At 42.1% G+C, this 5,564-nt stretch overlaps 2 long non-coding RNA genes across 2 annotated transcripts; one reads left to right on the forward strand and one right to left on the reverse strand.

The window, feature by feature from the left end:
* The first annotated feature begins 891 nt into the window (after window positions 1-891).
* Window positions 892-4,622, forward strand: LOC129349267 (uncharacterized). The gene is made up of 3 exons (XR_008602202.1): window positions 892-1,949; window positions 2,308-2,462; window positions 3,161-4,622. It is a non-coding gene; the product is annotated as an uncharacterized LOC129349267 (long non-coding RNA).
* LOC129349266 (uncharacterized) lies at window positions 4,622-5,163 on the reverse strand. Its single transcript, XR_008602201.1, has 2 exons — window positions 4,962-5,163; window positions 4,622-4,847 (listed from the first exon to the last, which is right to left on the reverse strand). It is a non-coding gene; the product is annotated as an uncharacterized LOC129349266 (long non-coding RNA).
* Between the last annotated feature and the right edge of the window lie 401 nt (window positions 5,164-5,564).

Genomic DNA, 5,564 nt, shown 5'->3' on the forward strand with positions numbered 1-5,564 from the left:
CATCTTTATCTGTCTTATTGTACGTCAGACTGATTTTAGTACAGACAAAATCAGTGTTTACCATGATATCTTTACTTACCCTCCGAACTAATTATCTTTCGCATGCTGCAACGCCCGTTCAAGTGTATAACTGTTCTGTAATATACGACCACTGACAGGAGAAGTGAATAACATTGATCATATTGGTACTATGTGGTGTTCTGCTGGAAAATCTTGGATTTTGGCATCCGTGTTGATGAGACTTAGACACCCAAATAAACGTTGTCCCAGAACAAGCACACACCTTCATGTAAATGGAAAATCCCAAATGTCACTGGCCTACCCCTTGTGGAGGACTAAAAGTGCCAAAATTAAATAAATAAATACATCATTAAATAATTAATTAAATATGTCATTAATTAATTAAAATTGGAATTAAATATGTCATTAATTAAAATTGGAATTAAATACATAAATGTGTTATTAAATAAATATATCATTAAATAATTAATTAAATAGTTATTAATTAATTAAAATTGGAATTAAATATGTCATTAATTAAAATTGGAATTAAATACATAAATGTGTTATTAAATAAATATATCATTCAATAATTAATTAAATATGTCATTAATTAATTAAAATTGGAATCAAATACATAAATGTTTTCTTAAATATGTCATTGATTCATTAAAATACCAATTCATTTTAGGTAAAAAACATATATTATTATTTCACTAATTAATTAATTATTTCATGGTCCTTGTGTTGCAGTGGATCATGAATTTATTTTATCTGTCAACCTCGCCCGTCAAAGTCGGTGGGCGGGGCTAACGCGAATCTAGTCTTATCCACTGCTTTGGTCTGCCTTGAAACCGGAAGTTGAAGAATTCTTTCTAAACATGGCCGCTGTGTTGATGGAGGGTCGCCGTGAACTTTCTAGAGAGTTGGTGAGAGATATTTTAGACCTTGCAGAGTATGTGGAAGCAGGACCTGCCGACCCCGAGCATGCAGCGTGTAAAGCAGAGGAATTTACTGAAGTTGTTGGAGTTATTTCTGCACTTTCCGACCAAGATGTTGACCGTAGAGTGACTGCAAATTTAGAAGAAGTGCTCCGCTGCTTTTCTGGTACCAGGGCGCAACAGGAGCACACACAGGGAGCAGGGCGTTTAGCATACCGAGGGAAGTTCTGGAACATCACGTTCTTTGTGGATTACCAGCCTGTCAAATTGCAGATGCTCGGAGTGTCAAGGGCTTTTCCTTTTGGACCTATTCGGCGCGGCGCGGCGCGGCTCGGCTCGTCTTTGTTTAGCCGCGGCTCCGCAAGCACCTACTCGGCGCGGTTCGGCTCGGCTCGTCCTTGCGAGCGTTTCCATATGGACTAGTTCCTGGTACCAGGCACTGTTTTCTGCACCTTCTGAGCTGAGGTTCCAAGCGAGCTGAGATGAGCCGATAATGTGACGTCTACATAGTGCAGGCCACTGATTGGACAGGGAGTGACGACACACAGAGCGACTCTAGCAGGAAAACAAACCCTGCATTAAAAAAAAAAAAACAACAAAAAAAATGTAAACAGCGACGGTGTGCATTGCTCTTCACGGAACTCTCTGTTCTTCATAATTTTAATATGACAGCCAGACCTGTACCGTGGGTGAATGAAGAGGTCGAGACTTTTCTGTCTTTGGTGGTGGACCAAAGAATACAGAGGGAGCTGGACGGAGAAAGTTTATCAGGAGGTCTCTGAGCGGATGGCCGCCCACGTATACAGTAGACTGTATATAAAGAGGACAGAAGCAGTGTAGGGAGAAGCTGAAAAAGCTCAAAAGTGACTATCGGTCCACCCAGGACCACAACGGCCGGCGTGGGTCAACCAGGAGGTGTTGGAAGAGGTTTAATGGAAGCTATTTACTGGCACCGCCAGCAACAGGAGGGAGACTCAGCTGCTGCATTGTTGGAGACGTTCGAGGACGGTGAGTGTTTTGTGACTTTTACATCATTTATCCCATTGGTGGCAAGCTCCATTTTTATTTAGAAAGTAATGTCGTTGTCTCCTGTAGCAGACAATAAGCTAGCTAGTTAGCCGTCAGCGCTAGCTAGTTAGCCATCAGCGCTAGCTAGTTAGCTATCAGCGCTATCTAAGTTAGCCATCAGCGCTAGCTCCGTGCTCCACTTGTATTTCGTGCTGCTGTTTCTAATGTTTAGCTCTCAGAAGCTAATACAACAGTCAGCATGACGAACTAAGCTACTGGTCGTACAGGTTTATTTTTTTTCACAAGTTACAATGTCGTGTTTTTCGTGTACTTTTGTGAGTGTTTATTTCTGTTTAAGAATCCCTTTCCACATGTGAAGCCTGCTCCACTTCCGTCATGGAGCCCCCAGCACCCCTGCCTCCTCTCCAGCACCAGCTTCGACACCAGTACCAGCTCGGACACAGACACTGTCAACATCAACCTCCAGCACGTCACAGCAACGTCTAATCACCGGTAAGACACGGAAAACAGAGAGCATGGTTGGTTTTCGCATTATTATTATTACAGGTGTAAATGCCTGCAAGCATGATCAGAACAGCGAGACCAACGACCAATAATTCAGGCAGGTGTAAATGCAAACTGTGCAGCATGCCAGCTCAGGAACGCCTGATGAAAGCTACATGTAGGACAGAAACAGAATACAGCCTATAGTACGGACTGCAGAAAACATCATCAGAGACCCCACTCACCCTGGACATAAACTGTTTCCCCCCTCCCCTCTGGCATCACTACAGAGCCCTGTACACAAAAACCTCCAGACACAAAAACAGTTTCTTCCCCACTGCCATCACTCTAATAAACAGCCGAGCCATTCCTACACACCTGTACAATAGTCAGTATTCCAATGGACATGTTTTTTTTTTTAAAACCATGAACAGCATTGTCTGCTTTTTGCACTACTGTTTATAGCAATTATCATTTTGCTAATGTGTTCATATATTCCAGTCTAGCTGTAAATTTCTGTCTTGTGTTCTATTAAATTTTACTACTATTTAGTTTTCCTCCCTGTTCCTCTTTCTGTAGTTTTATTTTTTATTATTCTCTTCCATATTCCTTGTGTGACACCAACAGCCGAAACCAAATTCCGTGTATATTGTGTACGTACTTGGCCATTAAAGCTGATTCTGATCACTTTTCTGTCTTTGGTCTAGGCAAGAGGAAAAGGGGCCACAGAAAATCGGACCTTCCTAGCGTACTTGTGGAGATGCAGGCTGAGGAGGAGCGGAGTCATGCCCAGCATGATGAGAACATCTGGTTGCTCCTCAGCGAGGCAAGAGAGAATGAAGTGTAATATTTGGATGATGTTCATTTTGTCGTTAACTATCATAGGATAACGTTATTTTTAGAAAAGATGGTTTTACCTTAGCTGACATGTTTCAACTGCAACTGCAGTCTTCTTCAGAGCGTCATCCGACGTGTGCTGACGTGTCCTTTTTTATCAGGTGACCGGTCTGACAGATCTGTCGGAATCTGTCAGACCTACACCCTCTCGCATACCTCCATCCTCCAGAGGCCACCGGACGGCGGGGGGCGTGGCCAGTCTGACAGATTCCGACAAATCTGTCAGACCAGTCACCTGATAAAAAAGGACATGCCGGATGACACTCTGAAGAAGTCTGCAGTTGAAACATGTCAGCTAAGGTAAAACCATCTTTTCTTTGATTTGTCGGTGTAAAAAAATAACGTTATCCTGAGAATGAAGCGGCCTTGCAGCGGAGGAGATGGCCCAGAATACTGCCTTCAACCAGCCATTCCTGGGTGTGCTGGGGCAGGCAGTGGGCAGCCGGCGAGTGTGAGTGAGTCCACCTCTCATAGACTTGAGATTTACAAATGCTGGTCATATAATTAGAATATCATGAAAAAGCTTGTCTTTTGGACAACTGTCAGGTCAGCAGTCTTCCCCATGATTGTGTAGCCTACAGAACTAGGCTGAGAGACCATTTAAAGGCCTTTGCAGGTGTTTTGAGTTAATTAGCTGATTAGAGGTGTCTTCAATATTGAACCTTTCCACAATATTCTAACTCTCTGAGATACCAAATGTGGGATTTTCATTAGTATTCAGGTATAATCATCAAAATTAAGAGAAATACACATTTGAAATATATCAGTCTCTGTGTAATGAATGAGTATAATATACAAGTTTCACTTTTTGAATGGAATTACTTTTTCATGATATTCTAATTTTATGACCAGCACCTGTAGTTGTATATAGTTTTACTTTTAGTCCTCCACTGTAGGAGAGGCCCACCACAGTTTGTACTTTGCACATTGTAAATAATTTAGATTTTGCTGCTGACTAATAAACTATTTTGTGACTTATGTGATTGCATCACAACTTCTCATTTTGTCTGTTAAGACACTGGTAGGAAAAGAGTCAACAGTCTGAACCAAACAATTCTGTATTCCCTAATAATGCATTTGTGTTTAATGGGATTTAACATGTTTTAACACAAACTCCTTTATGGTTCATAATTCCGTTGACTGAATTACACCAAAGCAATACTGATTTATCAAACTGGAATTTTCTTAAAACAGCTGTTGTAATGTTTTGGTGTTTAATTTCTCATTTAATCTTGCTAACCATCACAAATAAACAATAGCATAGACACATCTGTAAAAGGTACAAAAGTTTATTGTCAGAATTGCATTAAAGAAAACAATAGCGGTCCGGGGACAGAAAAACAGAAGTATAGCGAGAAGAATAACTTAACTTTTGCATGACACGTAGTGCATCAGTGCATCCTGTACATCTCTGTCCTCCTCCTCTACACCTTGTGCCACTGCAGGCTCATGTGCTGCTGCTTCAGGTAAATCCCATGAAGTCTCATCAGAGAGCATCTGAAACACATACACAGCATACATATTTTAATACCTAATAGCGATAAACTGCAGCCATTACAGGGTCGTTCACAGGACTGATATACGATAGCTAGCGAACTAGCATTAGCTTACCCTCATATGTCGTCTCGTTCATATCCTCTTGTCTTCGGCTTGATGCTGCTGCATCGCCTCCCAAACTCTCCTGTGTGTCTCCTGAGTGTTTCGACTCGCCACTCTCAGCTTTCTCCGACTCTTCTATTACTCTGAATCTGACAGAAAGCCACAGACCGAGCTGCAGTTGTACCATCGCCTCCATGTCCATTGTTGTGTTGCGTTTGTGTCGCACACAAATGACGTTATGGGACTTTTGGTCCGCTGTGCTATGACGACTCCACCCACGATGAGGTGGTACTCAATGTAATGGAAAAACAACTAAACCGAGACAAGCCGAGTCCAGTACAGTAGTGGCGAGCCGTACCGCGCCGAGTAGATGCTAAAGGAAATTTTGTCTTGCACCGCGCTGTAACAACATTTGGGCAAGAGGACCGAGTCCTTAGCGGCTGCCAATAAAGTTTTGTCGTAAAAACATCAATCAGGAACATCTTGAGGAACATGACAGCCGACCAAGATTCTGATTTGACCTCCATACTTCCTAGACCCCATTGTGATCAAGCATCCACAGGAACAAATTTTATTCCCAAATTCCCCACAGCACAACACAGAGCACCCAGGGGA

This window comes from Amphiprion ocellaris, chromosome 7 (assembly GCF_022539595.1).
Source record: "Amphiprion ocellaris isolate individual 3 ecotype Okinawa chromosome 7, ASM2253959v1, whole genome shotgun sequence".
Lineage (NCBI taxonomy): Eukaryota > Metazoa > Chordata > Actinopteri > Pomacentridae > Amphiprion > Amphiprion ocellaris.